Genomic DNA, 17,387 nt, shown 5'->3' with positions numbered 1-17,387 from the left:
GACAAAATTCATGTGGTACTCTTATTTGATATTTATTTGTTGAAATATTGGGATTTGTGTGGAGGTGGAAATGGAACACTCATTCGGTTCAAACAAGCCTTTGATCTTCCAACTGTCACCTACAATAGAAATAAACTCCGGACTGTGGTGCCAGAATTAGTACTCTGACGGACAAGTTAGTTCTTGTATAAGGGTTAGTTTTTTTAGGTATCTTGGGGTTCAAGTTCTTCAGTACATTCCTCTTTCTTTAGTTTGTCTCCACCTTTTATAGAATAACCCTCCTCGATTGTCACTCCATGTAGCTTAGCCTCTCATCACTATTGTGGACTGCCCGAACTCGCTCCGCGCGCCCCCCTTTCGGAGAGGGTGCAAATTGGGTTCTAGCTACTACAGTTCGGACTCCTGTCACGGCTCTGAACCTAATCTCACAAAGTGCAATGCAAGACTGATAAATCACTAAAGAGTCCAAATCCGACAAATCGTTTTGGAAAATTGATTTTAAATCAAAAAGCGCCAAACATGGACTGTTTTGCCAGATTACAGAGTCACCACCTAAATATTTTGTTTTGGAGAAATTTAGGAAACCCTGACTCGTGCCAAAGGGGACGTGTCCGTTATCACCAAAGTTGCCTCGCTTCGGGAACTTGGGTACGAGAGGGGAAGGTCCTAAAATGAGCACCCCCGCTCACCCGATCAAAGATCGGCCTCTACTAAACATGATATGTTGTTTTGAAAACAAATGTGTCCTTATTCCAGTTATTAGTTATATTACTATGTGATGCGCACAACATACAAGTATAGACCAAATCACTCAATTTGGAACAAAATATCTCAATGTTTGTCTTCGAAAATGGTTTGAATTTGCCACCCTCAAGTGGGCTTAGAAATGCGGATTTGCCACCAAACAAGGTGGGCTTAAGACATGATGATTTGCCACTCTAAGTGGGCTTAAAACTCACATTTTGATGAATTGTTCCAATTCAAGCAATCAAGCCTCCACCTACAGGCATTCATGCAATTATAGCAGTTAAGCAAATAGCCTCATGGCAAGCATGTTAACATGGCAACATACACAACTCATGCAGTATGCTAAAGCGTAAACACTCACAGTGTACTCCGAGCCAAAACAAAAGTTAGTTAGAAATCAATACATGATCCTAGCTATGTTAAGTGCCTAATGCAACACATGTAAAATGCAACTAAAATAGGCTCGGTTGGCTAAGATGGCATATGAATGCAACACTTGATAACATGCTTTGAAAAACATATTCAAGTAAGTGTATTGGAGTACAATGCAGTTTGAATGATGCGCCAAGCACCGTGCATGCAATACGAATGAATGATGTACGCATGCAAAGCATAAGTATGCTAATTGAAACATGCCCTAAAACTAACCATCAAAAGCTGGTAAATAAAAGGGAGAAAGACGTGTGGTTGGAAGACATGCACACACACAAGCACGCTTATTACAACATTGTGCCCTCTCGATAGAGGGTCCGAATGAAAGCTAAGCTAATCTAAGATAAGCTAAGCAACTAATCTAATAATCTAATTAGACTAATTATTACACAACCAAATTGAATAATAAGCAATCTACTTACTAATTATTACATCACTTCAACTAATTAACAAATTAGCTAATTAAATTACAAATTGAGGCTAACTAACAAGTAAGCATTAAACCAAGCTGCTCCAGCTTTGCTCGAAGAAGTAGAAGATGCATGCTCGGTTTCCGCCCTAAAAAGCTCTCCGGTTTGCTCTCTTGAGGCTCTGTTTGTAGGGTGTCTTCAAGGGCTTGCTATTGAACCTTACCAAATCAAGGCTGTGGAGTGCACTAGCGGCCTGCCGGCCAGGAAAGGTGGCTATCGGCCACCTGCCAGCCAAGAGTGGGCCTCTGCCGGCCAATGATGGAAAGGTGCCGGCCATCAATGTGGCATTGCCAGCCACTGGTGTGCTGCGACACCATTCTGCAATAGAGCACAAAAATAGAGGGAATGGAGGGTCTCCCTAGGGCATGTATGTACTGTGCCACCCCATATCACCTCAAAACATCAAGGGAGAGACATCATTGGATCCAAGACCATCAATCAAGCATGCAATGCTTGATGGCCGAAGATCCAATCTTGTACACATTCAATGAATGCAATGTAAACAAGACTCTAAGACCATGGCCTTATCATGAGAGGTCAAAGGCAATGGAGACAAAGGGGATTGGCTCACTTTCATCACTTTGAGTATGAAGTGCACCAATCCACCTCGTGTTCAACATAACATCTGGTTGAACACGATGCAATGCACACAAACATGCTATACAAACAACATGCTAATCTTGGCATGAAATGCAAGACTCTAACACACAAACAACGCATGCACAACATGTTAAGAGACTTAAGCATCAAAACTAGCGAAGGATACAACACTATGACTATGCAATACAATGCTCAATGGACTGAACCAGCCCCAAACAGTCCTCATGCATGCGAAAACAGTGGCTGAAATGCGATGAAACTATGGCATAAAAGGCAAGAAAAAGATGCCCATGCATTGGCTCATCAACAAGGCATGAGAGACAACTCTTAAACACAATTAAAGAGTGATATACGTGAGAGTATGGCAAGGCTATATGCTCTGAAATAACATGTTAAATGATGCCATATCACATAAACATCGCAAATAAGGCATGCTAGAGAGCTTAAAGCATAAGGCTAGCAAAGGGCTCTATACAAGAGGCATGCAATACATAGCACAAATGACCAAACCAACTATGGACAGACCTCAACCATGCCAAAACAAAGGCCAAAACATGCTAAAATGGTAGCCCACAAACTTAGACAAGCATGCATACATATTAGCTTATAAACAAGGCATAAGTCACATCTCTCAAAAGCATTGAAAGAGTAGAACATGTGAGAGTGTGACTATACTATACACACTGAAATCAAGTAAGAAATGAGGCTAAGGCATGCAATCATCACATTCAAAGCATGCTAGAGATCTCAAACACAAAGCTAGTGAAACCCAACTACATTATAGCTATACAAAGCTAAGCATATATGACCAAGACCACTTAAAACAACCCTCAAGCATGTTAAATCAGTGGCAAAAATGTGCTGGAGCAAAGCTAACACATGCTAGAATGATGAACTATAAGCATGAAGCATGTTAGGCCAACAAGCATGATTGCACCACAAGTACCAAAAACATGCAAGAGGTGACCAAACTGTGCCAAAACAAAGTTATGGAAGGTCCAAAAAGTCACAAAAACATGCTCAAACTAAGCTTCAAAATGGTAGAAACACATGCTCATTTGATAGATCAATCAACACAAGCTAGCAAGATACAAAAGGGGGGGGACCACCCCTACCTATTTTGGGTCCCAAAACCCACTTTCCACCACTGAAATTCCTCTGGTATTCAGTGGTTAAAAGGCCAAAACAAGATGGTTTGAAAGGTTTTAAAAGAGAGCACAAAGCAAAGCAAAACAAGCCACAAAGGGGGTAGACCACCCACAACTGAAACAAGACCTCAAACAACCATCTTAAACACTTAAAAACAAAAGTTTTTGTAGTTGAAATCTTGGCCTAAAACAGCATACAAAGGTGGCCAAATGCTTAAGCAAACAAAGCCTAAAAGGGGTTAGTCTCTTACCCCTTAAGAACTAAGACAAGATAGCAACTTTAGCAACAAACTTGGACCAAAACCAATGCCAGGACCTCAAAACAAGCTCCAATGGACTTCAGCTCCAAAATGAAGGTGTTTGAGTAAGTGTTTGTGTGCAAAAGTGTGAAGAAACAACACTTTAAGGCTCAATATATATATATATATATATAGAGAGAGAGAGAATTCTGGAGAGAGAGATATATTTTGTCTCTAAATTTTCTGAACCCTTGAGAAGGGGGGCACCTCCCCTTATATAGGAAATGCAAGCAAAAGCTTGCTTGACAAGCTTAAACTTGCCTCCATCCATCCATACACGTATATGGAGGATGGCTTAGTGAGCCACAGCTAGCTCAAAATATCTAAAATACTATCTGTTAAAACATGGTGGCCAGCCGGCCATCAGTGGTGGCCGACAGTGCCTCATGAATGGCCGGCAGGCCTCATCAATGGTCGGCAAGGCTTAGACCATGGCTGGTAGCCCTTGATCATGGCCGGCAGTGCACTAGAACAAGCAATAGGGAGGGACCAAAGCATGATCCAAAGATGGGGCAGAAATGAAATAGGGTTTGGAAAGCTCAAACCTGTGACGTTCCACTGCGAAGTTTGAATGCTCGGCGAACAACCAAACTTGTTGCTGGATGTACTTGCAAGCACAACCAAGACTTGAGGATGGTCAAAAATGGGGTGTCTACAACTATCCTATGAGGGCCTATACCCTTACTATACTTCCATGAAAGGTACACTCTGGTCCTACTTGGTGGGGGCCATGCCGAAAACCCCGGCATATTTTTCTCTCCTATTCAGCACAGATACCCTTTACTCGACGTACTCTATATTGATGTGTGTACTTGGCCCAAGCCCAACATTGAATGGGCTTGGGCTTTATTCGGCCCATCTTAGATGGGCTTGGATACTATGTTTGCCGCGTTTGGTAATCGTTTTCTTGGCCACCACAACCACCCCCTAAGCATAAGGTCAACTCGTTTGCCGAGTGGTCCTCATGCTCGGCTCCCGCTATGCTGACTTTGTATAGCTATACTGCACTAATCATAGTTTGTACCTAGAAATGCAAACGCGTAGTGGGCACAATGTCACACCTGATATAATGAATGGGACCCAATAGGGATACGTAAAGCTTTTCGTACATTCTTTTTCTTCTGGCTTTATTCATTGTGATTTAAAAATTCCGCTGCCTTTGCCTGTTCGTTTCTGAAAAGACCTTATTCCTCTATCCTTTCAACTTCTAGCACTTGATTACAACTGTAGTTGCCCTCGTTTGCTCAGACACTCCCCATTTTAAGCTTGTAAGCCCTTTGAACCTTTCTTTTCATTTGCTCTGTGCTTTTTCTGTTGATTTTTTCAATTTTGCTCCACCACCGGTCTATCCCTTTTCGCCTTTGGTCTATTCGTCTCTCAATACCTCCATGGCAAACTATCTAAAAGCTTTGCTTTCTGAGAGCAAAGTTACTACTTTTCGCCGTCATTACTTTGTTCCCGATGATGTCCAAATAGAGCTCATTGCAGATACAATGGTGGATATAGAGAGAACGAACACTAATGCCATAGTGTTTCCATTACTAGCCATCGCAGAAGGCGGGGTGCGTTATCCCTTGCACCTATTTCTTTGCACTGTTCTTCGTTATTGGGGGTTGATTCCCTCATAACTGAACATCAATTTTTATTGAATAGTCATGGATAACATAACATTCAACCGCTGACTGCGAATCAATCTAGGGATCCCCATCTTTCGGCACTACTATGCACTTGCAAAATCATTCGGTCGGCAATGGCATTTTTTCCTTACGACCATGGATACAGATCATCAATTGGTGATTATGCTTGCCAGCTTAGGTAAGAGAGTGCACGATGTCAAGGTCTTGGTGAGTGGACACTGGGAATTCGGTGCGGAGGAGGACCGCTCAGGCCCAATTCCAAGGCAAAAAAGGGAACTAGGTGGCCGAGTAACTCAACAGTTATTTTAAATTTTATTCGGCTCTCAATGTACTAACAGTTGTATCCTTGTAGGTAACAACCTAAACAAGTCGATTACCTTATGAGACGAAGCTATCTTGTCGCAGATCAAGACTGCTCTCGAATACATTGGCCCAGCAAGTCTAGAAGGGCAAGGCTGTGCGGCACACATCCTCCTCAAACACAACCCATCTTACTTCATCTTTGTCGCTGTCGATCATATCTCCATCCTTGAAGGAGAACGACAATTGACGGTGTGACGCTCCAAAAATCGTGAACATCAAAGAATATATTAACAATTAAATACAGGGTTTATTTAAGGTTAGAAGTCTAGGAAATGGCACTAATGAGTCCTATGGTCAATAACCAAGCAAGATCCCAGATCGCTGAAGGAGTCAAGTTAGCCTCCCTTCTAAGTCTAGCTTTCTTAGGTAGCGCACTACCCTTTTGAGAAATCTTAAAAGGCATTGGCTCAAGGTCTCCTAAGCAACACAGAGATAGGCATAAGATTACAAAGTAAATAATAATTACTGTGTCTCAAATTTTAAATTTGCAAAATGAGTCCCATTACTATTGCAATCCAAGAATAAATAAAAGCACAATCAAACTAATAAGCGAAATGGTTCCGAACTTTCTCTAAGGCAAACTTAAGTCTTCAAATGTGTTTGACTCTTCGTTGGCTTCGTACATTTCTTCGATACCTGGCATGAAACACCATGAGCTTTGAATGCCCAGTAAACACACACACACCCCGTCCATTTTTCCCAATCTAATACACAATAGCAAATTATACCAATAGAGGAAAGGAGCATGACATTCAAGTAATTAACACAGGTTACATGGTTAGTTGTTAGTAGTCTAGAAATCCCCTAAAGAGATTTCATCCTCCCAATCACAAGAATCGGACGGGAATTATTCGGTATGCCCCTTCTTTTGTTGCTTTATTTCAAAACTTACCTCGGATGCCTAGCAATGGTTATATATCGCGTAGCGCCAACTGTAGGGCCTCAAAAGAGGCGGTAATAGTAGGCCTTGCCCAAATCCCTCCTTACACCAAATACCTAGGGTCCAAATACAACCGCTCCGTTCAAGGATTCTGAAAACCACTTGCTCAAGACTTTAACTTCTAAATAAGGAATGCATCCCGTCAACCAATCAATATCTTAGTAACTTATCCAAAAATTCGCAACCCATTACCACCCATTAAGTTTCTTGTTTGAGTTAGATAATTTAAATCAGAGTTAGGACATTCTCTTGAAACAACAACTATTGCACAAGTATGAACAACTAAATAGTACAAATAGAAGGAAATAAAGTTACAACGCATGAGATTCACAAATGAAGACAGACACAAGTAGCTCTAGGCATATTCAAGTAGTTATGGGAATAATTTCACACAAGAATATAATTTTCAAATTTGCATAAGTGTGAGCACCATCGAAGGATTAAAATAAAATACATAAACCTATGACACGTGTAATATCATACCAAGATATGATCATAAATTAATAAGCATATTCATGAACACAAGAGCATAAAACACCAATGAAAACAGAATTTTCAGATTTAGTACTACCTAAAAATTATACTCAAAAGGGCTATTTCATATTTTTCAAGAGCCCGGCCTTCCTATAGTTTGTAGGGAATTTTATCTAGTTCTCAGAACATTTTTCAGAAATGGAATAGCTTTTCTAGATTTTTAGTTATTTTAGAAATACTCCAGCTCTGTCTAGATTGATCGACCGTTACGAAAATTGGATTTTCTCACAAAATGCTCACTCGTTTTCAATGAAACCAATTTTCCTTGGAAGATAACTCCTTAATAAAGACTTTGACATAAAATGGAGGTCCAGAATATTTTTAAGCATTTTTATAAAATTTTCGCAATGTAGCTGTAAAATAGATTTTTCTGGCACAGTTCTTGAAAATAGAAAGTTAGTGAGAAAAGAGGTCAGCTAAAATTTTCCTCTTCTCTTGTGATGAAAACATGGTAAATAATATGTATTAAACTCAGAAATTTAAGGTGAAGGTGTGCCTTTGAAAATTTTGAGAGATTGATATGGAAAAAGGTAGTCTTGTACCGATTAAGAGAAATAGAAGGGTAGAATCAAGGCTCAACTTCTTTCATTTTTAACACAAGAATACCATTAGAACACATCTGAAAATACCATTTTAAACTTCTAATAACATGAAAGAGAAAGTTGTGTTGTGGCTTAGGCTTACTTGAGGGTTGTTGGAATTGCTAGCAAACTTTTTCTTCCTCTCATCTCTTCTACCAAGCTCACCCTCCTTCCTTTCTTCTCTCTCAACTAAATATAGTGTGTATAAATGTTGTTCTTGTATGTAAAATGCTAAGGGAGGGGTTGTTTATATAATCAATTTGGTGCAAAAGGTCCTAAATGCCCCTTAGTTGGAATTGGATTGGATAGTTTGGATTTAGTTTGAATTCAATGGAATAATGGACGATTAAAGGTCTTAATTAGGTTCTTAAATATGATCTAATTAGGGTTTTCCTCCTAATCAAACCAACCTAGTTACATATATTTATATATAAAAATTTGTACTAAGTCAAAGATTTTCTTCCTTAAATCATGCAAAATTGTCTCAAAAAGTACATTCATCATATCTATGTAGATATGGCTGGCCATAAATGGTGATTTGAGGGGCTTATTTTATATATATATATATATATATTGTACAAATCTTGAAAATTGTAAAATATAATGTTAAAAAAAGATTTTAGGGTATAAGTGTATATATAAATAAATAATGGTTACTTGTTTGGGGTCAATTTGTGATTGAAGAAAAATGTGAGGGCTTGGGCTCAATTAAAGTATCTATTTCAAGTGTAGAGTTAATAAATTAGTGTTAGGAAAAATAATTCGATTTGTATTATCTTGCTTTGAATTTAAAGGTAAATAACCGAACGAAAACTATGAAAACTGGAAGTTAAGGTTTAGAGTGATTAATCTAAAATTTGAGAGTTAAATAATTAATATTAGAGTGTTAGAAATGATTTCTAAGCTTCCAGGGTCGATTAGGGTTTGTATGGGTTCGTTCGTGATGTGTTTTCGATTCTAGGGTTTAATTTGCAAATAATCGATGAACTAAGGGCTTTATTATAATAACTCAAAATTTAGGGACCTAATAAGGTTTACAAAAGTTAGGGGTCTCACAAACGGCTTTAGTTTTTGAAAGTTTCGTTAACTTGAGGGATGTGGGTACCAATGAAGTAGCAGACAATGATAGTGAAGGAATCGCTGAAGCAGTCGATGAAAGTGCTGAGCAAGCACAAAAGGACGTTGATTCGGCCATCAAAAGCGTTGAAGAATCCAATCAGTAACATTTGGATCTAGAATCATCCCCAACTTGAGTCAATTTGGCAGGAGCTTAGGAAGAGGCTGATATATTCTTTGATCTGGATGACTTACTTGGGTCCAGGGCCAAAGAGATGGAAAACGAATCCCTCTCACTTGTTTGGTTTGCTAGGAAAAGAAATGCTGAAAAGATGGCGGTAAGGAGGAAGGCAGTCCAGGAGCCGCTGGAAGCGACCAAGAGGTGCCCTTGTTGACGCCATCCCAACTTGAAGAAATTACTTCTCCTCCTGCTCCTACGGAGTTGGCACAGCCAATTGAGCCACTGGTGGAAGAAATGGTGGCTGATCAAAGGGGTGAGAAGCATTCTGCCTAGTCCACTTAGTCGACGAAACGACCAATTGAGAAGGGACCTAGGGCTTCAACTGCGTTGGACTTGGCAGTGCTGTTCATAATTCAACCGAAAATCAAGGGATCGCTCCTCCTTGCGGGTGCATTGACGTTAAAGGAACTTACCATTGCACTGAGTGTGGCTACAACCATCGCGTTGCCTCTAGTCAAGGTAGTGTTCTGCACTGAGCCAGATGTTATCTTAATCGCTATGGCCACCCAATCGGTTATTCTGGTGAGTTAGAATTCAACAAATGTACAAGTCAAATTTATTTAGTTATTTGTTCTTAACATAAGCACTCAATTTTGCAGGCGGCTGAGCAAATCGCGAAGATTGGACGTCGCCACCATGACACCGTGGAGCTGATTAACCAGCTGAAAGGTAAAGTGTCAGTCGAGCAAAGTAAAGCAAAGTTGGCAGCTGCCGAATTGGCCATTGCGAGGCAGAAGGTCGAGGCTGAAGGAAAAAAGGGCAATGAAGAACACCTGAGGGCTGATGATGAAAAGGAAAAGACGAACCATGCCGACTTGCTTCACCGCACTGCCAAAGAAAATGGCTAATCTCTTAGATGATGCCGCATTAAAAGAAATGATGGCTGATCTGGAAAAGCTCAGGGCTGAACTTCTAGCATTGAAGATGGCCACGAAAGAAGTGCAGTTGGCAAAGGCCAAAGCATTTGGAGTTGGAGTGTTATCAGCCATGGAGAAGTACGCTGATGAGGCCCTGAAGTTTGAAAATCAAGGGTTCAAACACGGTTGGCTCAAGGCATTGGTCGTTGCCCAGGTTACACTGGACATGTAGATCCTGTTCGGACAAGAAGAAGTGGAGCCGTTGGAATCGGATACAGAGGAGTAGGTCTAAGCCCGAACAAAATAGACTAGGTGCAATTTGTAATAGTCTTTTTGGTTGTTTAATTTTTGTTTTATAGACTTGATGTTTTAGGAATGTTTTCATTTGTAAAGTGACCAATGTATGTATCCAGTTAGTTTATTAATGAAAATATTATGCTAAATTATGTTTTTGTGCCACTACATTTTGTTGCTAAATTTGTTTCGCTTAATCGGCATATAAGTTGTGTTTATTTGTGCGCACTTTTGATCAGTCGACTATTGTGCAATTCCTACTAATATGCCTGTAAGCTAACTAAGCCATGTACATTTTCTTTGTCCCCCGAATAGATTCATATATCTATCATTGCTCCTTCTTCGATTGGGAACGAAGGCAAGTGAAATCAACACAAAGCGTCCTGCCAAGTCACAAGCAGGGCAGTGTTGTGTCGAATAGATTCATATATCTGCCTTAACCCTGGTTGGGAATGAAGGCAGGTGAAATCGGCACAAGGCATCTTGTCGAGTCGCAAGTGGGCCTGTGTTGTGCCGAATAGATTCATATATATCTGCCTCTGCCTCGGTTGCGAATGAAGGCAGGTGAAATTGACACAAGGTGTCTTACTGAGTCACAAGCGGGGTAGTGTTATGCCGAATAGATTCATATATCTGTCCCTGACCCAGTTAGGTGAAATCGGCACAAAGCGTCCTGTTGAGTAGCAAGCGGGGCAGTGTTGTGCCAAATAGATTCATATATATTTGCCCCTGCCCCAGTTGGGAACGAAGGCAAGTGAAATCGGCACAAGGTGCCCTGTTGAGTCATAAGCGGGGAAATGTTGTGTCGAATAGATTCATATATCTGCCCCTGGAGTGGAAAACAATCGGCAGTGCGTGCTTTGTTAATTGAAGGGATAGCTGGCACGTGGCATCGTTGAAGTGGCATGGGGAGTAGCGCCTATGTGAAAATTTAAAGCTATTTTGAAGGAATCATATCTACCTATAATTCAAAAGTCCACGTAGTGTGTTCACTGCAAAAAAAGGCACCTCAAATTTCATCAGCGGTGAAGCGCAGAACGTAGCAAGAAGACTCACTTCTAGCGAAAATTAGCAGAGCTTGTATGTTAGGTAGAATGTTTTTCAATAACAGAGGGGAGAGAAGAATGTTAGCAGAATTAGACGCAGGGGTTAGCCATCAAGTGCCAAACGAGTTTGTGCTCAAAAACGCTAATGAACCGGAGGGGCCAAACATGCGTCGATCGCCCAGTCAACCTAGTGGGTCACCCAGAAGGGAGGAACAAAGCAGGTGTAGCTCGACTTTTTCACGCCCCCTTTCGGAGGTTTGAAAGAAGCCCTACAGTTCGGACTCCCGCGGTTCTGAATCTAATCTCACAAGTGCAATGTGAAATTGATAAACACCAAAGAGTTCAAATCCAGCAAATCTTTTAGAAAATCGATTTTAGAATAAAAAAATACCAAAATTAAACTGCTTTGCTAGATACAGAGTCGCCATCTAAATATTTTTATTTTTTAAAAAATTTAGGAAACCCATGACTCGTGCCAAAGGCCACATGTCCGTCATCACCAAAGTTGTCTCGGCTCAGGAACTTAGGTACGAGAGAGGAAAGTCATGAATTGAGCACCCACGCTCGCCCGATCAAAGATTGGCCTCTACTAATCATGATATGATTTTTATCAACATTATATGCTCTTGTTCCGGTTTATTAGGCTAGCATTTACTATGTGATAAGTGCACACAAGATATAGACTAGTTTGCCCAAATTGGAATGATTCAACTTCATGTTTGTTTTGCAAAGTGTTTGATTTTGCCACTTAACTAAGTGGGCTTAAAAGCAAATTTATTGAATCATTTCAATTCAAACAACAAACCTTCATCCACGGGCATTCAAACAGTTTAGCATTTAAGCACTTAGCCTCATGGCAAGCATGCTAGTCATGGCAACATTCACACACATGCAAGTATGCTAAAGCACTAAAAACTCACCTAATACTCCAAGCCAACAATATATGAGTTAGAAAAATGCATGATTCTTAACTTCATGCAATATGACTAATGCAACGCATGCAATAATGCAACTAATAGGCTCGGCTACTAATATGGCATATGAGGCAATTTTGATAACATGCGGTTAAACGCGTATTCAAAGAATGTATTGAAATTACAATGCAGTTAGAATGATGCATCGAGCCTCGGTACATGCAACACAAGATGAATGGATGCAAGTATAAGGTATGCTAATTAAAACATGATGCTCCTAATCTAGCCATCAAAAGCGGATAAATAAAATGGAGAAAGACGTGGGGTTGGAAAACATACATATTATAACATTACACTCTCAGGAAGGAGAGTCCGAATAAATAAATTAAGTTAACTAAGCTAAACTAATTAAGCTAATTATTACAAACCGAATTAATAGCTAAACTAATTAACTAATTAAAGAATTACAACACTTGAATTAATTAACTATTCTAGTTAACTAATTAAATAATTACAAAACAACTGTAATTAAACTAAGCAATCAATTACTCTGCCCCGGAAAATGAGGGATGTGCATACGCATGCTCGGATTCCACCCGAAAAGACCACCGTTTTGCTCCCGAATGCCTCTGTTTGCACAGTTGAACATTTCCAGAACAACTTTGCTCCACCTTACCAACATTCTACTGAATTTTACATCAGTGGCCACCCGGCCAAAGATGGAGGTTGCCGGCCATGAATGGTGGTCTGCCAGCCATGGAAAGTGGCCTGCTGGCCACTAATGCACAGGTTCATCTTACTGCAGCAGAGGACAAACAGAACATATACAGGGTATTTTCAAGGATTGTTTGCACAATTCATCCCCCTTTTCATGCACAAATCAAAGGGAGACAAACCTTGGTTTACAAACCATCAACTCAAGCAATTTCATTGCATGATGGCTTATAGACCAAGCATGCAATCTTAATAAATGCAACAAAACAAGATACAAACCACCTCCCTTTCATGGAAGATCAAGGGAAGTGAAGACCTTAGAACCTTGAGTCATTTCATCACTAGCGAGTATGAAATGGCCCAAGTTTCCATGTGCCCAATTAAGGTCTGATTGGGCACAACAAGTTATGTTATCTTACACCATTTTTTTAGTCCCATTTTAGTTACTCCGTTTTAATTTACCAACCATTTCTTAGTAAATTAAGTCCAAAAGGTGATTTTAAGTCCTCTAATGGAGTGAAGTACCAAACCAAGAGTTAACTTAAGATATGAAAGAGATGTCATGCCGTTGATAATGAACACCTAAAAGGGATTAAACCATTAAGCATGACAACCTCAGTCTTATGCTTAAAAGAACAAAAGGCTTGAAACAACCCTCAAAGTAAAACAAAAGCCAAGAAAAGAGGGAGGTTGTAGAGATTAATAGTGTTGAAATTAAGGCAAGAAAAGCACTAAAACATGGCAATCAACTCAAACAAGTGGTGTCTAAAGGCCTAAAACACCAAGCTTGTGAAGACACTTACACTACAACTATACAAAACAAAGTTCATATGCAACAAACAGCCAAAAATAGAGGTAAAACAGTCTAATTTAGAGCCTAAAACATGCTAGAATTAAGCTACAAATAGCTAGAAAAATAAGCTAACATATAGAGCTAACTAGACTAGCAAACAAGACGCAAGAAGGGGAGGCTAACCCCTCTAAATTTGGACTTCAAAACATGATTTTGGCCACTGAAAAAGCTCTAAAAATCAATGTTTAAAAGCTTGGAAAAAGATAGTTTGAAAGTCGGAAACACAAGTGGAAAGACCTTATAATCAAGAAACAAAGAAGGGTGAACCACCCCTACCTTAAATGGCCTAAAACCACAAATTTCAGCCCACAAAGACAGAGTTTTTCTAACCCAAAAACAAGCCAAAAACAGTGGGAAAAAGATAGAAAAACAAGTATGCAAAGCAAGCTAATAAAGCAAGTATTATACCTCTTGAAGAGAAGAGTAACTCCAAGCAACAAAACCAAGAAAGTACACCCTCTAGAGCTCAAACCAGGCTCAAGAACACCTCAGCTCAAAGATGAGAGGATTTGGTTAAGGGTGTATAGGCAAAGGTTAAGGGATTATAGTCAAAAGAGTAGAGAATTGCTGGAGAGAGGGCGAATTATAGAGATAAAAATTTTTGAGTTTAAAAATTTTCTAACCTTGCTACAAGAGAGATAGGGTCTCTATATATAGAAAACATGAAATTCCTACAATGAGATCTAGCCCTTCACGTGTGGACAGATGCATGCATTTGTGCAAACAACTGGTATAAAAGATCTGCAGAAAACATTGATGGTTGGCCGGCCATCACTGGTGGCCGGTAAGCCACATCAGTGACCGGCAGCCCAAAAGTGATGGCCGACATCCTCTAGGGGTGGCCGGCAGGCCACCAGAGGTTGCAGGTTGGAAAGAGCAAGGCATAGTCCAAAAATGAGACAAAAAGGATGCATGGTTTGAAAGGCTCAAGGTTGTGGCGTTTCGCTGAGGACTTCGAGCACTTGGTGAGCAAACAGGCTCATCATCGAGTGTACCTACGAGGACGTCCAAGTCGTAAAGACCGTCAAAAATGAGATGTCTACAGTTCCCCTATTTGACAGAACTCGGAGTCATGAAATGACGTGGGTGAATGTCAAATCCCGAAGACGACCCATTTTGACAAGGCTGAAAGACTTGGACAAACAAACAAGATAAAAAATAAATGGTTGTGCCTACAGGCTATCTACGTATCCCTTTGTAAGGAATTAAACCAGCGTAGTTCTGGGGCAAGATGCAAATGATATGCATAATGCAACTTTGAAAGTTGGACTTACACGCTACGCAAAGCTGACTATTTTGAAAACTCACGATCATGCAAGATGATGCAATAAGCAATAACAAATGCGATAAGCCAGAATGCATACAATAAGCAAGATAACAACATATAAATGAGCAGCTTCAAGCTTAAAACCAACACAGGTTTTTATACAAGAAATAAAACACATTCTAACCTCGTCAAAATAAGAGACGAGGAAAGAAAACACCGCTCAGGGTTGCGTTTCACGCATCTTGAGAAATTGAGAACAAAACCGCTCAGGGTCGTGCTTCACTCGCTCTAAGAAATTGAAAACTGCCCAGGGCCGCGTTTCACGCGTCCTGAGAAACAAGAAAGTGCACCTAGGTCCGCATTTCACGCGTTTTGAGACATAGCACAAAAATCGTTCAGGCTCATGCTTTGCACGTCTAGAGATGAAACCCGCCTAGCGCCGCATTTCACGCGTCCTGAGAAAAACACCCACTCGGGGCCGTGTTTCACACGTCTTGAAAAAGAACCACTCTGGCACGTACTTCGTATGTCCCGAGGTAAAACCCGTCCAGGGCTGCGTTTCACGCGTCTTGAGAAAAACGCCCACTTGGGGCCGTGTTTCACATGTCCCGAGAAACAACCACTTGGGTGCATACTTCGTACATCCTGAGGGAAACCCGTCCAGAGTCGCGTTTCACGCGTCCTGAGAAATAACCACTTGGGCGCGTACTTCGTACATCCTGAGGTAAAACCTACCCAGGGCCGCGTTTCACGCGTCTTGAGAAACAACCACTCGGGCATGTACTTCGTACGTCTCAAGGTAAAACCCGCCCAAGGTTGTGTTTCACAGGTCCTGAGAAACAACCGCTCGGGCGCATACCTTGTACGTCTCAAGGTAAAACCCAACTAGGGTAGTGTTTCACGCATCTGAGAAACAACTGCTCGGGGTTGTACTTCGTACGTCCCGAGGTAAAACCTGACCAAGGCCGCGTTTTACGCGTCTTGAGAAACAACCACTCGGGCACATACTTCGTACGTCCCGAGGTAAAACCCACCCAGGGCCACATTTCACGAATTCTGATGAACAACCACTCGGGCGCGTACTTCGTACGTCCCGAGGTAAAACCCGCCCAGGGCCGCGTTTCACGCGTCCTAAGAAACAACCACTCGGGCGCGTACTTCGTACATCCCGAGGTAAAACTCGCCCAGGACCGCGTTTCACGCGTCTTGAGAAACAACCACTTAGGCGCATACTTTGTATGTCCTGAGGGAAAAGAGAGGGGTGTACGATAGATGCACAAAGGTGAACAAGTGCGATAGATGCACGAGTTAAAGGAGTGCGATAGATGCACAAAGGTGAACAAATGCAATAGATGCACGAGTGAAAGGAGAAGGCTCTCTTACCGAGACATGAATGACCTTAACCAGAACTCCTCTGAATGAACCATACATACAATATCGTGCATGTGTAAGAAAGAAACTTAACAAGTGAGATTCAGTAGGAATGCATGTTCTATGCATGACAAACAACCGAGATACAATGTTAATTAAAAGCATGACAAAAGCATATTCTATGTGTGAAACAACAGCGAAAGTATATTCTACGCGTGATTCATAACGGATGCAAAACGCACATGCAGCATGTATGTGAAATGTATATTCTATGCAAAAAAATTACATTCTATACAAGAAACAAAAGAAAATTCAATAGCAACTTCCGATTTACCTCCCAGAAGAGTTACAATATGTTTAAAGGATACACCTCGTTCATGTTGAAAAGTAACGAACATCGTGCACCGAAAACACAGCTTTAAGCTTCCGTAGAGACAATTTGAACCCAACAGTGAACCATCCCTACACTTCTTGGAAACCAAGGACACAAAACAGCATCAAGACCCCAAGGGAGGCCACAGGCCACTGACCGGGCACAAGAGGAGGCCGCCAACCAGGTGCTGGCCACCGGTGAACCTTGCCGGTCCCATGCCGGCCATCGATAGCAGATTCGAGGCTTTTTGGTCTTTTAGCCTTGGGTCTATAAGTATAGACAACTAGGGCTTATTTTCTCATAATCTCATATCCGAAAATCTTCTCCCTCTCTCTCTAGACACTCCTTCTCTCTAGATTTGCGCTTTCTATGCGTTTTCCAACGCCCCACACAAACTTTATTCGCTAAACCCTCTTAGTTCTCTTCCTTTTGAACCAATTGAAATTTGATTTCGACCATTCTTCCCTCATTTTTACCCTTCTAGGCTTGTTTCCCTCGAGTTTCTCTTGAGTTCTGTACATTTTTCCCAGCTTTGACTTTTTCTTCCTTTTTCTCTCTCCTAGGGTTGACTTTTTCCATGTTTACCCTCTTTTCAGCATTTTTCTTCACTTTTTACCTACTTTGCGCCTGTTCTCCAGATGGCAGATGAG

Source organism: Camellia sinensis, chromosome 12 (genome assembly GCF_055761805.1).
Source record: "Camellia sinensis isolate YWXY chromosome 12, ASM5576180v1, whole genome shotgun sequence".
NCBI lineage: Eukaryota > Viridiplantae > Streptophyta > Magnoliopsida > Ericales > Theaceae > Camellia > Camellia sinensis.
The sequence above is the reverse complement of the archived record's forward strand: the minus strand, read 5'-3'. Positions refer to the sequence as shown.